The sequence below is a fragment of the Lynx canadensis genome, chromosome D1, assembly GCF_007474595.2.
Source record: "Lynx canadensis isolate LIC74 chromosome D1, mLynCan4.pri.v2, whole genome shotgun sequence".
Taxonomy (NCBI): Eukaryota; Metazoa; Chordata; class Mammalia; order Carnivora; family Felidae; genus Lynx; species Lynx canadensis.
In genome coordinates this window covers 97,501,394-97,521,557 of record NC_044312.2, presented here as the reverse complement: position 1 = coordinate 97,521,557, position 20,164 = coordinate 97,501,394, and the positions used below count along the sequence as shown (strand labels likewise).

The 20,164-nt window shown below is 55.4% G+C and overlaps 1 protein-coding gene across 3 annotated transcripts in view; it reads right to left on the bottom strand.

Annotated features, from left to right (window-relative positions):
* Positions 1–20,164, bottom strand: part of TSPAN18 (tetraspanin 18) — a 188,072-nt gene that overhangs the window by 41,261 nt on the left and 126,647 nt on the right. For 2 of the 3 annotated variants that reach the window (XM_030332181.1, XM_030332183.1), the window contains exon 3: positions 16,719–16,856. The exons of the other annotated variant lie outside the window; for it this stretch is intronic. The gene's annotated coding sequence lies outside the window, so the exon portion shown is untranslated. The remainder of the gene's footprint in view (positions 1–16,718; positions 16,857–20,164) is intronic. 3 annotated transcript variants of the gene reach the window in all.

Genomic DNA, 20,164 nt, shown 5'->3' with positions numbered 1-20,164 from the left:
AAGCCAAGTGTGGGGTCTTTTTAAGTATAGCCCCTTCCCCCGGCAACTGCCCAGATTGCATACTGTGACCCTGGCCTTGGGGATGTGTTATTACCATTGCCACTGTGCCATTCAGAGATAAGAGGATCACAATGGTGTAGGGTTTGTCCAACATCACACAGCATTATGCTACGGCTTAGGACCTCACACAAACCCCTGCTTCTCTGTTCCTGCATTGGCTACAGAAGAAATCTTATTATCCACACACACCTGGAAATCTGGGGACCCAGCCCAGAGAAGAAAGTGAGAGAGCAAAATTGCCTAGAAATCTGTTTACCTCACAGATTCATGTCATATACATATATATGTCATATCACATACATATATATGTCATTTTATTTCAAAATATTTCCACAGTTGTTTTTTTAAATTTTTTTAACGTTTTATTTATTTTTGAGACAGAGAGAGAGAGCGCATGAGCAGGGGAGGGGCAGAGAGAGAGCGAGACACAGAATCCGAAGCAGGCTCCAGGCTCTGAGCCGTCAGCACAGAGCCCGACTCGGGGCTCGAACTCACAGACCGCGAGATCATGACCTGAGCTGAAGTCAGACGCTCAACCGACTGAGCCACCCAGGCGCCCCTCCACGGTTGTTTTAATATAAAAATAAGGTATTGTTCTCCAAGTCTTTGAGGAGTATTGGTATTCTCTTGGTACATACTGGGCTGATCCTGAGAGTCCGGGTACCCCCGACTCGGGGAAGAGTGCCCCAGGCCCAGTCGAAAGAGCATCATCTAAAGTAGAAGGCCCCAGCACAGGCTCGACGCCCAGTACCGCCCCCAAAATGCTAGCTTCGTGCCTTCATTCATTCCCTCCCTCCTGCTTGGTCCAAGGGAAACCTCCTCGGGGTGGCCACAGACCCAGATGGCAGGGAGCCTCCCACAGGCCTGCACGGAGACGCCGGACCTCATTATTCCAACAGAGACAGAGGGGAGCCCGGGCGTGGCTCGCTCCTCCTGGGGAAATGGGCCTCGGCCTGTTAGCGGGAAGGGGAGCGTGTTATGAGCCTGCTCAGCCAGCCAGGTTCACTTGCCACGCTAATTGGAACACGTAATGCTTTGTTAATATAGTCTAATTTGGGGAGGCTGGCGCACTGGGGTCTCTGGGGTCGGGGTACGGTGTGGGGGAGGGGAGCCCCTAATGGTATTGGCAAAGAGGGCTGGGAGAGTGGCTGAAACGCTCTTGGGTGTTCGACACCTGCCTTGCAAAATGACATCTTAATCCAGCATCCAAAGGCTTGAAGTCCGTTGTGCGGCTGTGCGTGTGCATGTGTGTTTCTACGTGTATGTGTGTGTATGAGGGTGTATGTGTGTGCACGTGTGTGTGAGCGGTGAATACGGTGGCCAGCGGATATGGGCAACCGTGTGCGTGGGATAGGAGCGTGCAGGGGTGCAGGACCGTGCGGAGGGGGGGAGGGAAGGGAACGCAGCTCTATCACACCTAAAGGCAGAACACAGTGGTCTAATTTTGAGAACGCAAACAAAGACATCTATTTTCCCAGGAATGGCTCACCCAGCCCCTATTAACACTAATTAGGAGGCCTGGGAATTCCCCATAACTTCATAATTACTGTTAACAGACTTCACAGGGGCCGCGAAGGAAATGGAACACCCCTGTCCTGTTTTCACAGCCAAGGTGATGATGGTTCAGGTGGGCACCCCCCCCCACCACCCACAAGGCACGGGGATTCCCCCAGGGGTCCTGGGTGTTCAGACTGCCCGGGAGACAGAGGTGGAGGGGGGAGGGGGCGCCCTCGTGGGGAAAACTCACTCTGTGGGGGCTGGGGAAATAGAGTTAGGAGCCCAAGGAGGGCATGGACACATGCCACACGAGCCTTAAGCTTTGAGTCTGGAGGTCAAGGAGCAGACAGACCACTCCAGGCCTCAGGCCACCCTCTTAGCCCCTGTCCATTAAGATGAGCTGTATTTTAAAGGTGGCACCAAAGAGCAGGCAAGACCGCAGCAGTGACTTCACGGTGTCATCAGCCCCCCCACCCCCAGCCTGCTGCACCCTGAAGCCAGACGCCTTAGGAAACCACAGTTAAGCCATCACGGGGACCCCTCAGCTGCTCGCCAGCGAGATGGCCACTTCTGCCAGCTGAAGGCGCAGGGACTTCCCAGAAGCAGCCCTGCGGCCCTTCCCGAGAGGCCTCATTCACGCCTACAAAGACCCTCCCCCTGGGCCACCCCCCTCAGCTCTGGCGGTCCTGCCGCAGGCTGTGCAAAGGCCTGTGGGGAAGCAGGCGCCAGCGCTGTCCCGGCGGTCCCCTGCGTCTGCCCCCACTGGCGTGATCTTCCAGCCCCCACCCCCAGGAAGCGCTGTCCGTCCGTCTAGCACTTGGGGCCTGGCTCTGCTTCCAGAAGACAGCTCTTTGTTCTTTGCTGTCTGCCCAGAATCTGAGATTCTCCATGTATTACAGAGCTGAAAGGCTATTTTCTTAATCATGTTAAAAAGGGCTCAAAGGGTTTCAAATGCTGACTTTTGGTGCTGTTTCTTTTATGCTTTATACTCAGCTGACTTCTATCCTTTTTCTCATAAGGAACGTGCATTATTTGGTATTATTCATTCACAAAGCATCGCGAAAGGGCCACTCAGGCCCTCCCACTCTGATGCCACCAGGTCTCTGCAGGTGCTGCAAGGTGGGGCCGGAATACCTTCGCCCCTGTGGTCAGCCCAGAGTACTTCTTCTCACCCTTCAATGCCCAGCTTCACATTTCCTCAGCCGTGAAGCCCTCCCTGATTTCTCCAGCCGAGGCAGTGTTTCCTTCTGCTTAGTTCCTCAGTTTGGAGATCAGAAAACGAGGCCCAGGGAGGGGCAAGGGCCTCGCCAGGCCTCACAGCTAGGTCATGGGTGGTGAGGGCTACAGTGGAATCCAGAAGGGCTTTTCTTTACAGCCTCCAGGGGTTGGGGGGAGGTTGGCACACACCCCGCCCCCCTTGATTCTCAATACCCCCTTCGTTCCCTGGAGCCAGCGCCTGCCCTGTCGGGAGACAGCCTTGACCTCCACCTTTGTTCTCCTCAGGAATGAGCCAGGGTGCTCCTCTCTCTGTGCCCCCAGGGGCACAAATCAGTGAGGCATGGGATGAACAGAGAATGGCCTGGTTGTTGTTCCACAAAGGGACGTGTGGACAGGAAGCACTTGGGACCCTTCCTCCCTCTCTGGAGCTCAAGGCTGTCAGAATGGCCACCCCTGCAAAGGCCAGGCAGGGCCTCCCTGCCCACCCAGCCCCTGCCCTGGCCTCTCCCTGGCTGAGCCGCTGGAGGCCACGCCCCCTGAGCCTGACTCTCAGCTGTGCCCCTGAAGAGTGGCCGTTTCACATACCCGAGCCTTACAGATTACCAGAAATACTAGTATTTCATAAGACAACCTACCATGTATTAGGCATTATTCGGAGCCAGGGCACTGGTTAGGTGTTGTTGTTGTTGTTAAGTTTATTTATTTCTTTTGAGAGAGAGAGAGACGGTGTAGGGGGGGCAGAGAGAGAGGGAGAGAGAGAATCCCAAGCAGGCTCCACACTTTCATCGCAGAGCCCGATGCAGCACTTGAACTCATGAACCGTGAGATCATGACCTGGGCTGAAGCCAAGAGTCGGATGCTTAACCGACTGAGCTCCCCTCCCCCCCTCCCCCGCCCCCAGCATCTCTGGTCAGGGGCTTTATATACCCCATGGCTCATCCGCATGACTGCTTGTCCTTTCGGTCACCTGTTACCACTCCCATTTCCCATGGGAAATGTGAGGCTCATGGGAAATGAGGCCACTCCCCCAGGGTCAAGAGCTTGAGGTGACTGAGCTGGGACTTAAGTCTGGACCTATGTGGGGGTTATAAGCCTGGGTCCCAAGATAGTTATATGGATTGGATGAGATAATTGCACAGGCTAAGCGTTCCACAGATAATAACGCGTCGAACATTACAGCTTGCCTCATTTTCATTTCATAATGAGAGCCAGCACTGCGGTGACCTGGCCCGGCCAAGAGTCGATAGGCAGGCAAGGCTTCTTGGGGACCTGGTAAGAGGGGGCAGACCCCCTCCCCCAACAACCCCCCACCCCGCCACGCCCCAGCAGATCCTACCCCTGGAAACCCCAGGGCCCAGATTGCTCCTAGCCAGAGAGTATTATTTGAGAGTAAATATTATTTTACCCTCCAGCTTAATCCAGACCAAGCTTATCTTTCCCACCGAAAAGCCCACAGCCCGCAGCAAGTTAAGCCCTTTGCTGCTTTCCTAATTGCAGGTTTGCAGCTTTGCCGGGGGAACCACCAGATCTCTGGGAATGCCCGATAAGTGGTCTGGTATTTGGCAGTGGCATCAGAGAGGCTGGCTCTGGGCTGGGCCGTCTGGCTTTCCAAGCCCACGCTGGGTTGGCTGGGGGGCGGGGTGTCCAAGGGAGAGAAGGCAGCCTGGGGCACATTCCCCTTCTGCGCCCCAGGGCAGACCGAGCTACAGTGCGGGTAGGGGAAGTGAATCGTGGCCTCCTGTTTCATGCTGAGTCCCATTTGGCTAGAAAAGTAAAACGGGGGTCAGTGGGCTGCCAGGCCCATCCTTCTCCTCCAGTTACACCACGTCTGTTTCTTCCTGCCTCTTCCTTTGAAGCATGGGAAGAACTCATTCAGACCAGAGGCCCTGAGCCTCCCCGTGCCCCAGGTTTCTCTAAGGGGGGGCCCCTCTAGATGGCGAGCAGTTCCAGCAGACTCCACGCCGCTGCAGGCTGTTGAAGGGATCCTCAAAAGGTCCAAGGAGCCAGCCTGGGTCAGATCGGCCCCTGGCCAACCCCTGTCTCGCATCCTCCCCACGTGGCTGTCCACCAAAAAGCGCTGGTGGGGCGGACGTAGACCCGAAGGACCCACGTCCAGGCGGGTGGTCTGCGTGGGTCTTGTTCGCAAAACTAGCAACAATGGGTGCAAGTTACAGGAATACGAAGTTTGCCCCGATTACAAAGAGGAGTATCCCCCACCGCATGGGAAGACTGGAAACGTGGTGCAGCTGTTATAAGATAGATTGGAAGGGGGTGCCACGCAGCTCAGTTGGTTAAGCGTCTGACTTCGGCTCAGGTCATGATCTCACGGTGTGTGGGTTCGAGCCCTGCATCGGGCTCCGTGCTGACAGCTCAGAGCTTGGAGCCTGCTTCGGATTCTGTTTCCCTCTCTGCCCCTCTCCCACTCGTGCTCGCTCTCTCTCTCTCTCTCTCTCTCTCTCAAAAATAAATAAACATTTAAAAAAAAGGTTTTTTTTAAGAAGTTGGATTTGAAATCAGACAGACCTGGCTTCACCCACTTCCTACCTGTGTGACCCGGGGTAAGCGCCTCAACCCCTCTGAACTACAATTTCATCGGCTGTAAAATGATTCCATCTTGGCAGACGAACCCAAGGATCAAATGACATCAGCAAGCCTGGCATTTACCATGTGATCAGGACAGGCAAGTTTCTTTTAGTCCCGGGGTTAGCGAGCTGGCTGTCGCCACGCGTATTCAAGCAGATGTCAGAGGGTCCTCGTGTAAGGTTGGGCACACAGGATTTCCTTCCTGCACTAGACTAAAGATTGCACTCAGTGTCTCCAGGAGATCTCCCAGCTCTAAGAAAACACACCCAGGACGTGGCCTCGGCCGGCTGTGGAAAGGTGGGCGTATCAGTGAGTGGGCACCGTCTCCTCGCGCCTCTGCCAGGATATAAAAAACAGGCATCCACATGTGGTATGTGCTTCCATTTATATGAGATGTCCAGAAACGGCAAAATCTCCAGAGGCAGAGAGGAAACGGCGGGAGCCTGGGGCTGGGGGTGGGAACAGGATCTGATGGCAAGTGGGATACCAGGTTTCTTTTTCGGGGGGTGATGGAAATACTCTCAAAGGACATTGTAGCGATGTTACACAACTTCTTACGGTTACTACAAGTCAGTGAATCATGCCTTTAAAACACGCGAATTTCACAGCAGTGAAAATTATACTTCCGTAAAGCTGTTAAGAAACCCCAAACAGTGAGACCAGCAACAAAGTCCAGAGGGGCCGACGCATGGTTGGGGGTGATGCCCACACCCTGTGGGAAGCAGTGGCAGCTGAGGCCTGAGGTCACCGCCGGTTTGGGGACTCCTTCTCCACCGGTGGGTTCACAGTGGCGCCCTCTGGTTATTCTTTACCCCGTGGGAGAAACTAGTACCCACCCACCAGCTGGCCTAACACCCCGAAGTGAAGCCCCAGTGATACGGGGAGGCAGCTTCTGCAGAAGGATGGGGAACCTGGGAGGTGGCAGCATGAGGGAGGAGGCCTCCGGGAGACAGGCCTCCCAGAAGCCTCCGCAGATCAGTGCTGGAGGGCGGCTCGGGGCATCTTAAAGTTTGGGGTCTCTAAGTTAGGAGGAAAGCCGAAGGCGTGGCTTGGCCTGGTCTGTAAGGCACTGGTGGGTCCACTTGAGGGAGGTGGGGACAGAACCAATCACGTGCTGGGCACTGCTATCTGCCAGGGAAGGGCTGACATCTCTCCTGGGGATGTGACACCCTCGGGCCTGCAGATGAGCAGAGAAGACCGGTCTCCGCTCGGGGTCCGCACACTGAGGAGAGATCCGACTTGCTCACGGTTGCTCCTGTGCAAAGCAGGAAAACAACTTTCAAGGCCATCTGAGCACTGCTGTCCGGACTGATAGCGAGCTCTCCGTCGCCAGTAGAATGTAAGCAGAATTCAATGAACACCTCTCAAGGAGTCGAAACAGAGGACTTTGAAACCCCTCCTGGTCCGGCTAGTTGGGGAGGCCAGGAATCCTTGCCGGTCGCTTCCCTCAAGAGTTAAATCTGCACTCAGAGCGAAGCGGGTAGGCCTGAGCCATCCTGAGGGAGGGGGCCTGGCACCTCCTCTACCAGGACCGCACCTCCTCCCAGCGCTCACCACACGCCCGCACTGATTGCTGGTTTGGGCTAACGTGATCCTTGAATACACACAGGCCAGGCCAGGCAGCTCAGGGCTCCAAGCGAATGCACTGGGGCCTGAACTACGCCAGAGGCGGGGGCAGGGGAAGCAGAGGCTGCCCGCCCAGAGCTGCTGGTAAGCCGGTCGAACGGGGCCCTGTCTGGCCCTCCGGCCAGACGCCGGTTTCATACTTGCCCACCGTCAGGCATGCAGGGGCCTTCCCTCTCCCCACTTCTGGCCTCCCCAGGGACTCAGGATCCTGGCGGCAGTCTGCAGGTTCCCCCGCCTCAGCCCCAGATTCACCACAGGATGAGCTCATCAGAGGCCCCTTCCCAAAGGGGAGCCCCAGGCCTAGGAGAGGCCCCGGCTCCCTTTCCTGTGCCTGCCTGGCCCTAGGAAGGCAGTGAGGGAGGCTGGGCCTCCGAGGAGAAGGCCGGGCTGGGGGTTTCTCCCGCCACCTCCTCTCCAAGGTGCTGGCACGCCAGCCCTGAGGGGCGGAGGCCAGGCGCCTCCTGACCCAGCCCACCATCGGCCTGGGCTCCTCTCAGGCGCTCCCAGCCTCCACCCAGCTCCACCGTCAGAGGGGCTCTAGGCATGCTGCTGCGTTTCTTGGTGCGGCCACTAGGTCTGGGACCTAGCCGTGCGGACAGTACCGTGGTCTCTTCTCCCTCAGAGATGGCAAACGGAGACTCTGGAGTGGAAGGCATGACGCCCAGACTAATCACAGTGCAGGACAGAGTGTTCCCGAGGTACAAAGAGACGGACAGAAGAGGGCCACCCGGGCTCCAGCATTCAGTAGTGGCTCCCCGGTGTTCGTGTTCTGGCAACAGGGCAGGACTCCTCCAGGACCCAGGGTATCCCCGCCCCACCCTGCTTCCTACTGCCCATCCACCACAGGCTCATCCCTGCCCTCCAGAAGACAGCCCGATACCTGCTGTGGTCCAGAGACCCTTCACCTCAACCACCCGTCTTCCCAGGGTGCAGGTCTTCCCTCCCCCCTGCATAAACCTTTTCACGGCTCTGCAGCACTCCTGGGGAAAACCCAACTCAGAGCACAAGAAGCCCATTGATGAGCCCTCCCCTCCCCCCCATGCTCCTCCCCCACTCTGCCCCAGCAATACCACTTACAGGTCTTGGACGCTTCTGTTCTATCATGCCTCAGGGACTTTGCATGTGCTGATCCTTCCGCCAGGAATCCACTCCCCTCCACCAAGTCACACACAGATTTCTTTGTCCACCTCTAAGTAAGTCATTCATAATCCCTATCTACGTGGACTGTGTCACCGTGGGCTGTGTCACCCTGTCTACGTGCCACTGCATCACAGGGCCCTGGACCACTTGCCACCTGCCTGTTGCTCAGTGAGCCTTGAACTTCAGCTTGCATCTCCAGCCCCGGGGGAGCCTGTCAAAGTCTAGACTGCTGGATCTCACCCGCAAATCTCTGATTCATGAGGTCTGGGGAGGGCGTCTGAGATCTGCATTCTAGCAAGTCCCCAGGCAATGCTGAGCTTGCTTGTCTGAGGACCACATCTGAGCCCTCTGAGCTCGATCTTGTCTGATTTTTCTTTCATTTCCAGTCTCTGAACCAATCTGGTTTAGAGTTGGCGTTCGGTACCCAAATGCACGAAAGGTCCCGGTCTATCTGTGGTAGCCAGTGTGGATGGCAGGAGAATTTACTGAGACAAGTTTTCCTGATTTGTTTGCTCTGCTGTGGGAGCTCTCTCTCTCTCTCCCTTTTCCCAAGATGGCGGCCAAGCCTTTGGATCCCATGTCTTGGGGGCTGCTGGCTTCCAAGGCCAGGCACAGAGGTTGCTGGGCTAGGAAGACCGTCCACCCTCTGGGCCCTGGAAACTTCTCGGCGGGGCATAGGCTGGAGCCTGTGAAGGTGGAGGCGTGTAAGCCTGGGCAGGGGGGCAGGCAGAGGCAGCAGGCCCGGGGAGAGGGTTGTTGAGCGTCTCTGGATATCAGCAAGAAGTGAAAGTGGGGGGATCCGAGAACGACAGGCTCGAGTGCTGGAAGAGCCCTCTCACCAGGTGGCAGGACTTCCACGGGGCCACCCTGAGAAGCCTGGGCAAGGCTGGAAGGCTATGCACCCAAACTCACCGCTTGGAGTTGCAGCCAAACTCCACTCTTGGGCCCAGGATGGCGTGGAAATGGCCACGGCCCGCTCGCCCTCCCTGGACCTCAAGGCTCGCCAAAGGAGCCTACCCTAAGTGTTCTGGGCCACACAGGGGCCACCAAGACCCCTACAGGACGCTATTAGCGCTATCGTTTTCTAAATGACAACACTGAATTTGACAGAGGCTAAGTAACATGCCCTGGGGGCAAGAATCCTCCCTCCCCAATATGCCTGGGATGGAATGTCCTTCAAATGGGTAGCGGGGGCTCCGTGGCAGATGGTCAGAGCTAAAGAAGTAAAGGCAGATGACACATTTGGCACCATAGTGATGCTAAAATTCAAACCTGCTGTGGGTCCACTTAGTGCCAGTGATGCACCAGGCCCCATGCTAGGTCCGGGGCTGTTCCTGATGGAGGGAAGGAGTGTGGCACCAGAGGGCACAGCTGCGGATGTGCAGACTCTCAGGAGGCGGACAGGAATGAGCGAATGTCTTGCCAGGAGCACGGAAGCTCGGGCTGGACTGAGCCTGGGGCTCCCTGACAGAAGAGGGAGTCAGGCCTGCATGCGGCCAGACACAGTGTCGGTGAGTCTGTCCCTCCAAGCCTGGCCTGAAGGTGGCCTGCCCCAGGCCACCTGCCAGGACTCCAGGACCCGGAACGCTGGAGACCCTCAAGACAGAGAGCAAACTGCAGCCAGGATGCCAGGCTATCCCCTGCTTCAGTGGGACCACTGAGGCCTGGACTTCTGGCCTGGACGGCAAGTCAACACAACAGCCACCTGATCGCTGTCCTCACCTGACTGCACACTTGTCCCCTGCTCCTGGGGAGAAAAAAAAGGGAGGAGAGTTCCAGACTTGGGAAGCTGCACACTAGGCAAGGGAAGGAACTGGCTGGCGGTGGAGGAGGCATTTGCTTTTTAATTTAAATCCTCCTGGATCATTTGAATTTTTAAGGACCACGTATTACTTCTGTAACAATAACTTTTAAAAATAATTTTTTGTCTGAAAAATGCAAAGCAGTATGCAAAAATCGGTTTGGAAGAGAGAAGTCTATGCAACAAATAGCCTAAGGGGTCATTAAATACATCACCATCATCCTTCTGGTACATTTACCATGTGTCCAGAGCTCGGCTCTGTGTTTTTATCCCCATTATTTAATCTAAGCTCATCACAGCCCTCTGTGTTGGATGCTATTAGTGCTATCATTTTCTAGATGAGGACACTGAATTTGCGAGAGACTAAGTAACATGCCCGAGGTCACCCAGCCCTGGAGCAGGGCTCTAAACTCTCGAGTGTCAGGAAGCAAGCTCCACCCTCGATCAGGGTGCGCGCGCCGTGAACTGCAACTGAGAGATTGACAAGCTCAAAAACCATTTGTTCTGAGTCCGCTCTGTGACTTGAAAACCACTGTGACTGCCCAGGAACGAAAATCAAAAACAAAGCCAGAGCCTGGTGTCTCCAACCACCTTGGAAACTTGGACCGAGGCTAAGAAAGCATGTATTACGGGGAGCCCACTGCCGCCTGTCCATCTGTCCGTCCACTCACCAGCCACTGACTGAAGGTGCTGCGGGCCCGGCTCTCTGCCGGATCCTGGCAACCAGAGAGGGCGAGAGGCCCACGACCACCCAGAAAGGACCAGATGAGCACAGGGCAGATTGGACCCCTCAGGGCCTTCCAATTTGCTCTGCTTCCTCTGCAGATTTCCAAAAGCTCTTGCAGTCGGAGATCCAAACAGACATCAACAGGGGAATGAATGAGACACAACCCTGCAATCCGTGCCCGGTGGCAAGCCGTTCTTCTTCTCCAAAGCACTTAGTTTGCATAACGCTGAACCAGGGCTTGGCAATCCAAGCGGTCTCTCCGGTCCAGGTGTGGTACCAGGCCAGTTAACTGCACTGAGTTCTCTGGCGTTTCACCCAAGCCTTTGCCCCAAGATGGAAAGGGAGAGGGCAGGAAAGATCCGGGAGCCTGGGAGACAGGTGGGATCTCTCCCAGGGTTCCAGCCTGCAGAGCTGAGCGCACCATGCTCGGCGTGAGGTTCCTCTGGCCAACGGTGTCGGCGGGGCCAGCTGGAGGTACAAAGCGCACTTTGCGGCAGCCTGAGCTGCTGAGAGCAGGGAGCTTGGGTGTCCCGTTCAGCTCTCAGAGGCCCAGGCACACAGCAGGTGTTCAGGAAATATTTGAGTGAATAAATGTAATTTTGAGGAAGGCAGCTCTCCCCCACGGGAGGGTGTGACTTGTCCTGATCACTGTATCTGGGGGACATGGACTTAAGCTGCCCAAAGGCACCTACATACCAAAGACTCTACTGAGGATTCCTCCCAGAGTCATAAAACTGAAAATCTAAATAATAAGAACACCCACAGCATGAGTGCTATCACTCAGTACTGACCCTCTGGTGGACAAGCTGGTGAGCGCTTTATCTCCTTTAGTGACCTCATGGAATCTCCACATCCGTCCTGTGAGATGCGTGGTGTCATTATCCCCAATTTACAGATGAGAAAACCGAGGCTCAGAGGGCCAAGGCCATACTACTGGCAGAGCTGGGATGTGCACCGAGGTCTGACTTAGAATTAAAGGTCTAAGGCTGGGAGCCCCCCCCCATTTTACAAATGACAAAGTACAGGACAGGGAAGCTGAGGACATCCGTGGCAGGGCTGGGACAAGAACCCAAGTCTTCTGACTTCCAGCCCAGGCTCTGTCGTGACTTGAGAAGTTACAGGTGAACACGGTTTCTCCGTTCCATTAAGAACCTTGGAGTTAGGGGGGGATTCATTACTTTGGGTCCCTTCTTCTGAACGGCCCCTCCGCAACTCCCCTCCTGAGGATGGAGGGGAAAAAAGGAAAATGGAAGAGCCACTTGACTCCAAACCCGGGCTGTCGTTTAAAGGCGGATTCGAGGATGGCCACGGACCTGCACGCAGCCAAGCCTGGAGGCCAGCAGGGAAGAAGCTGCCCGCGTCCATCCTGTTTCCTGCCTGGCACAGTCTTCCAAGCCCTAGGCTCCCACCTCCAGGCTTTCGCTCTCACTGTTTGCTCCTTCCTGGCATCCTTGCCTGTCCGGTACCCCAATTTTCGAAGCACAGCTGGAATGCTCTGCATTCCCGGACTCCCCACCACCGTCCCCACCCAGAAGTGACCTCTGGATCACTGGCCTTGGAACCTACAAGCCTTCTTTTATAATTCTGCTCTGGACTCTCTTATTCTCTACTTTGTATGTCTTTGCTCTCATGTGTATCTCCTTATGACTGGCCAGGAGCCCCTTGAGAGGCTGAATGAGCAAGGTACAACCGGAGTGAAGGCTGGCCAATTCCTTCCGGTTACTTGTGCACCTCCCCCCACTGGGTCTGCACACAGATCTCTAACCGTCGCCCCCCCCGTCCCTCTCCAGGACCTATGGCAAGCTGTGTCTTGTAAGTCCTACCGGGTGAGGACCAAGCCATTCTAGAATCTCTGCAGCGTCAGTGGGGGCTCTGGAAAATAGCGTGGAAAATAATCAACTCGTAGACTTTCACCAAGTTCAACTATGGCTCAGCATTGAACGAAACCCTGGACAAGGGGTGTGGGGGGGGTGGGGGGGAAGACACCCGGAGGAAGGGTCCTGCCCTCAGGGGCTCTCCCAGAGGGGAGGGCGGGGACCTTTCAGCTTTGCTCACTCTCTATCCCTGGCAAGTAGAGCAGGTCCGGCACATGATGAGAACACAATAGTCACTGGCTGAAGAAATGAATTCACACTCATTGACCCAGCAGCACTGAGCACACCATATAAGGCAGGATAGTACTGAACACTGAGCTGGTCTATGTGGTGAGTCAGAGCTGCAGAATCCACAGGCAAGAGACGGAGAAGAGAGAGAGAGAGAGACAGACACACACACACACACACACACACACACACTGGTGAAGGGCAAGGAGGTTTGTGGTTGACCAAAATCAAGCAAAGGACAGAACGTAAAAAGCACTTGGCCACAGTTGTCTGGGAGGCGGCATCATATGCTGTGGTTTTCAATCTTTTTCCTACAGAACAATCTTCTTTCAAATGAGATCATACACCGCACCCTAAATGCATAACAGAGCTGCCACGGTGGACGTCAGCGAAAGCCGAGAGGCCGGCCTGCTCCCATGTTCCCTGGAGCCCCACGGAGGCCCCTGGGTTCCACAGAGATGGGGTCCTTGCTCAGTCAGCCCTGCCTCTCTGCCGAGATGCCTCAGTGCATCTGAGGGGAGGGCTGGGCTGCAGTTGTTCTGAGAAGGGGGTCTTCATAGGCCCAGGGCTTCTGGGAGCCCATTTGGGGCAAATAAACCCTAAAGTGGCTCAAGAAACTTTCCCCAGCCACGAGGGAGTCAGGGGAGGAAGGAAAAGGTCCTCCCAGCAAGTAGAGGGGAAACCAAGGCAGCAGGATATGGGGTGGCTGAAAGAGTGGGGTGGCTTCTCCAGTGCACAGCAACTCCATATGGGAGGGACGCTCGGGGCCAATCCTTCTGGAACGCGAAGCATCACCTGGAGGTACACCGTGTATGTGAGTGCGTGTCAGTGTGGGACTGCAGGTGCATAAATCAGGCTTTCAGATACCAGATCCACAGAAACCCAGGTGCACCTGTCAGAGCAAGGCCACCCTCCTCCTGTAAACCACAGGAGGGACCGTTTGGGACAAATCAGCATTACCGTTTCCTCCGTGTCCCCCAGGCCCTGCCATGGCACCAATAGGCTCACCTGTTGTTTTGTCTCCCTAGCATTCCTTCCTCCTTCTGAAAATAGCATCCGGGTTTTCCCTTTGGGGTTCCTGCCCTCTCCCAATTTCAGGCCAATGCCCCCCCCCCCCCCCCCCCACTGATAACACATGCTGCCCCACCGGCCATCGACTCTGACCTAGTCTGGCCAATCAGCACATTCTCTCTTCCCACCCGCCCCCACCCCGGTTTCAGTAATTGGTCAGAGACGGGCACGTGACCTGAGACCAGCCAATAAGCTTCAACTCTGGAACTTCGGCTGGACATTCTGGGAAAAAGAAGCTCTCCTTCCACGGGCTTGGAAATGAGTGGGATGTCAGTCCTGAGCTGTCTGTTCATCACTGCCCTGCCACCCCACCGGGCCCGGGTGCCAGGGATGGAAACCCACAAGGAGGAAAGCAGAAGGCACAGACATGGGCATCATTTGAACCTTGGATTCGGCTCTGCCTTGGACACCAATAAACACACCCCAAACTGTCAATATATTGGAAACCAATAAAAAGCAAATAAATCGCTTTGTCTCGCCTAATCAGGTTTGGAGTTGAGGACTGGCTCCCAACTGATGTGGCATCTGACCTCGGTTCAGCCTTTGCCCTGGTCTCCCCTGCAGCCAACCATCATTTCTGGCCCATCACTGGTTCTTGCTGACCTGGGCAGCAGCTCCCACCTTCCCCAGTTGAGCCCAGGGGCCCTCAGACTCAAGCACTGGCCACAGGCCGTCTGCACCCCAGCCTCTCCAGCCCCCCGACTCCCCCTTGGGCTGTGTTTTGGCTGATCTAACGTTGGCCCAGATCCACTCGCTTTGTCCCCTCTCCTCATTGTTCTGCCTCGCTGACCTTGGGTTCTTGTAGGGGAGACAGACCCTACACGATGAATGAGGGTCCCGGAATGCAGCCACCCCTGATCTTGGAGCAGGAAGAGTCACCCCGGGGCTTTGGTCCACAGTCTCAGGGAGACCTGCCCTGGGCAGAGGCTGCGGGGAATGCGAAATGCTGCAGCCACTTTGGAAGGCAGTTTGGTGGTCTTTTAAAAAGCCAAATATGGTCTCAACCATACAGTTCAGCCAACATGCTCCTAGGTGTTTACCCAACTGGGTACAGCTTAGGCCCATACAAAAACCTGCATATGAATGTATAGCACCTTTGTTCATAATTGCCTAAAATCAGAAGCAACCGGGACAACCTTCAGTAAGTGAATGCATATACAAACTAGGGTACATTCAATGGAATGTTATTCAGCAATGAAAACAAACGAGCCACCAAATCATGAAAAGACATGGAGGAAATTCAAATGCATATTGCTAAGTGAAAGAAGCCAATCTGAAAGGCTACCTACAGTATGATTCCGATTCTATGATGTTCCGGAAAAGGCAAAAGTCTGGGGACGCTCAAAAGATCACCGGTTGCCAGAGGGAGGGAGCGGAGAGGGAGGGTGAAAAAAAGGGGTAGGTCACCTTATCGGGCAAGGTGGAGGGTCCCCCAGTATCCATGTTGCCCTTCTTCCTTCGAAATAGAATGGCAATTGGGCAGATGGCCACCCAGAATGAAGCCTGTAATTCCCAGCCTCCCTTGCAGCAAAGTGTGCCGTAGAATGACTGCACTCCGGCCAATGGGGCGTGAATGGAAGCGACATGGGCACCCTCTTAAAGGAAGTGGCACCCTCTCCTTCTGTGGCTTCCTCCTTCTTGCTGAGTAAAACAAAGAAGCTGTCATGGGCCATCGTGGATGACGTAGACCAGCAATGGTGAAACCACAAGACAGAGGAAGCTGGGCCTCTAACAGTTTTGTGTGGAAAAATCTTAGCTCAGAATTTCACTTAGACGGGGCGCCTGGGTGGTTCAGGTTGTTGAGCATCCGACTTCAGCTCAGATCATGATATCACGGTTCACGAGTTCGAGACTGCTTCAGGCTCTGTGCTGACAGCTCAGAGCCTGGAGCCTGCTTCGGTTTCTGTGTCTCCCTCTCTCTCCACGCATCCCCTGCTCATGCTCTGTCCCTCTCTCTCTCAAAAATAGACAAGCATTTAAAAAAATTAAAAAAAAAACAACAATTTTACTTAGAGGAAAATCAACCTCTTTCTCATTGAAGGACTATCATTAGGGGTTTTGTCACACACAACCAAACTCATATCCAGACTAATGCAAGGACCTTCAAGGACTTGTCCTGCGGGTTCCGTATAAAACAGGCAAAACACCTTCATACATTCACCCATTCAACAAATAAAGGCCAGGGATGCCTGGGTGGCTCAGTCGGTTAAGTGTCTGACTCTTGATTTTGGCTCAGGTCATGATCTCAGGGTTCATGAGTTTGAGCCCCGCGTTGGGCTCCACATGGACAGTGTGGAACCTGCTTGGGATTCTCTCTCTGCCTCTGCCTCTCTATTTCTCTCTTAAAAATAAATAAACTTGAAAAAAAAGCGGGGGGCAGTTTACAGTGCTGGGACCTGGGGATTCAATTAAGAATGAGGCAGACAAACCCCTGCCCTCATGGACTCCACCTTCTGGCAGGAGACAGACGATAACGAACCCATTATGGATCGTCATGAGCACAGGAGTACCCTTAGGAACAGTTACCGTCTCTTGAATTCGGAGCTTCCTCTGTGTCCATCCTGTTCTAAGCCCTTTTCCTATATTTCATCTTCACAAACCCAGAATGTGGGTGCTCTTCCTTCCTGGTTTGACCGATGGGGAAACTGAGACACAGAAAGGTTGACGAGACAACTGCCCAAGGTCCACGCAGCCAGTAATTGGTGGTGTCAGAATTCGAACCCAGGTCTGCTGGACTTTAGAGCCTGAGCCACTGGGCTCTCCTGCTCTGGAAGGGTATAAAAGAGGACACTGGTGATAAAGAATGACCGGGTGCCCCTGCTCATGGTTTCTATTAGCGACGACAACAGGCGCAGCGTAGAACCCGGTGCTGAGCAAGCCTGAACTCCCTTACCTGGGTGGCAGGCGTTGGGAGGCCTGGAAAAGTACTGGGCCCGTGTCTAGACGCCAAAGTCAAGGGTTTCAAGTTGCTCTGATGACGGTGTCAGAAGCCCCGGCCACTGCAAGCTCGGGCTGTCCAGGAGATGCCCACCTGTCAGAGACAAGCACATCAGCCCTAACTGCCTGGTCCGGGGAGATCTCATCAGCTCCCACTGCCGGACGTGTCTTTTTGTTTGAGATGCTCTCTGGATCCCAAGGGGGCTGCGGGATGGGGCAAAGACAGCAGGAGCCTGGGGTCATGCATCAGGATAGAGGTCCCAGCTGAACTTGCCTGGAAGCGAGACTGAGACACAAAGATATGCATATGCCTGTGTGTGTACGCCCTGCATAAAAATACATAAGCATCACACCCACTGTGTCTAGCACCGTGCCCTTTGCAGAGCGGGGAAGCTCGACAAATGTTTCGCGGTTTGCTTTGATGTGAAACATAAATGTATATGCTGGAGTGAGTGGGTGGGAACTCCACAAGAGTGTGAGTGCATCGGAGGCAAGATCCTTCCTCATGTGAAAATGCATTCTTGGGGTGCTCCATCCAGCCAGACCAATGGCCTCATTTTACCAATGAGGAGACTGACATCCAGAGAAGGGCGGGGACTAGTGCAGGGTCACATGGCAAGTTGGTGGCAGAGTGGGGCCGCTGGGTGTTCTCTCCAAGGATCCACCCTCCTTTGTAGCGGTCAGACTTGCAGCCCGGGTACAGGGCAGGGATCAGGGATTGGCCACATGCCGTCAGGCGGATGCTGGTCACAGGCCAGGGCAGAGAATTGTTTCCTGGCTGTGTTCAAACCCCAACAAGGTGCAAGAGTCAATGCCCACAGTGCTCAGAAGCATGGTCTTTGGAGGCAGGTAGATCATGGCCACATGCTGGGGCAATCTTTTTCCAGAAGTGGACCCTGGGTAAGTTAGGTGTCCACTCAGAGCATCAGTCTCCTCGCCTATAAAACAGGGATAATAATAGCATCTCTCTCCGAGGATTGCAGGCAGTTCAAGTCTCTGAAGGCCATGCAGAGCATTCGCTCAACAAATGCTAGGGATGTGACGCAGAGGAGAATATTGTCAGGGGCTGCACGGCAAGGTGGAGCACCGGACTGGGGCTTGCTCTGTGTCCCTGGCGAGTCTTCAGACAAAACTCTCAGTTCCACCCGGTCATCCATTCCTTCTGTCCCCACCTTCCTCCCTCTTCACTGCCTCTCACAGAGCAGCTCGGGGCCCCAGCCCCGCATATCTGCCTCTCCGGGTGGGCTGCAAGCTCCCCGCGTGCCCCCCGTGGGATCCCCACCGCCCAGCCCACATTTCGACAGCGAGCAAAATGCAAATGTCATTAGTGCTCTGCAAGCTGGTGAGTGCTAATGCCCCCAGTGGCAGCCCGCTCTGCTCTCGCGAGAACCGGGGAGCATTCAGGGGTGGGGGAGCAAACTCCCTAGGAGGGGTGGCGGTCTCGGCTTTCTCCAAAAGGGGTACGGGAAAGAAACAAATAACTGGCCTCAAGAAACAACGGAGACTGTTTTAGCAGCATGAGGCGTAGCGAGGCCTTCCTCGTGGACTCACGTGGCGCCTGCGGGCCCTGCTTCAGTCCCCATCGGGATGATCGGTGTGTCCCAGCCTCTCTGGGCCTCTTCGCCACACATACTTGAGGACGAGGCTCATCTGGGGGACCCCCAGCCTCCATGTTTCATTTCCACCCCAACCCACCCCCCCTTAAATGTGTTGAAAGAAGCAGACCACCCACCCAATGAACAGACCCCTGGTGGGGTGGGGGGGGGGCGGTCTTCACCCCCAGGAGGACGCAGCTGCAGTGGACCCTCCACCCCCCCTGCCCTGAGTCTTGCAGGCAGGGGTCCTCGGCTCCGGTTCCAATGCCACACTAGCTACGCCCAGGCACATGCTCCCCTTTGCGGGGCCTTGGTTTCCCCATCTGTGAAACGGGCTGTTGGGCCCACTGGCAGTCCCTACAATCTCTCACGGTCAGCTGGAAAGCCCGGCTCTAGTAACTTCCGGGCGGAGCTGCCAAAGTAAGGCTGCTCCTCTAATGTCCTGACGACAATGCACGGACGACCCCAGCAGGCACATGAAGCCTTCCTGGAGGAGGGGGCAGGTGTGTGTGTGTGTGTGTGTGTGTGTGTGTGTGTGTGTGTGTAATTGAGAACAGGGTGCTGTGGGCAGTGGGGCGGGGTGAGCAAGGGCGTCGAGATATCCAAGTGGGGAGCCTTGAGCCAGCGCTGCCTGTCAGGGCGGAACGGGAGATGAGACGGAAAAGTCCCGGGGTCATTGCTTCCTGTGCATGTCCCCATTTGATCCTAACTGCGCTCTCATTCGCATTTTACCGTTTCACCGGTGAGCGGTTCAGTACCTTGGCAGACACATGACTGTTAAATAGCACAGCTTAGATTTGAACCCACAGCTAATTTCAGAGCAGCTCATTTTGACGGCATGTGGCAGATCCCTGCCCTGCACCCGGGCTGCAAGTCTGACCGCGACAAAGGAGGGTGGATCCTTGATCGCCGCGGGCCGCCACCCGCCGTCTAGACCGTTCAAAATGGAATGTGAACTAGAGAAATGTAGGATCATGCGTGTCGTGAACCCATGCAGACGAGCTCGCGGTGGCACCCGAGGGGGAGCAATATTGTGGCTGGGGCGAGGGGAAGGAAGCTCCGTGTATGAACGTGCACACGCTGTCCTTGTGTGTGTCTTTGTTAAGTGATGCTCCAGCCCTGAGTCCAGGCCCAGAAATGCCAGAGGGGCGGGACGTGGCAGAGGGGCCATCGGGGCTGGGGAGTGGGTAACTCGAAGGCCCAGGCCATCCCACAGCAGCCCAGGAAGCCCTGCTCTCCAGGCTGTGAGCTGGGCCTGACCTGCATCACTTCCCCTGGCTTCTACAGGCCCAGAGGCCGACCCCCTGCCGCCACGGACAGTGGTACATCCGGCCCTTGGCTGCCTCTCCCTTGGCTCAGGCTGCCTGCTCGGGCCGGGGGCACAGGGCCTACAGGTGGAGCCCGGGATACACAAGGGGCTGCCGCCAACAGGTAGGGAAGCCGGCAACCACACCAGCTGACGGCAGGTCAGCCCTGTTTTCCAGCCCTGGCCCTGTGATTGGGACATGTGACCTGCCTCTCTGAGCCTCAGGGAAATTCCGCTGAGCTGCAGAGATGACCACCTAGGGGCAGGTGCATGCAAACGGTAAAGTGCTGTGCCCACCGATGGGGTTGTGGTTCTAACCCCAGTGGCCAAGATAACCCAGGAAGTAATAGAGAGTCCCTAAGGGAGGCTTGACTGAGAATCTAGCCAACGCCTTTGTGTAACTCCCCTTCTTTCCTCTCCTGGGCCGCAGTTAACTCCCCTTCTTTCCTCTCCTGGGCCTCAGTTTCCTCATATGTAAAACTGAGGGTCCAGGAGCTCAGA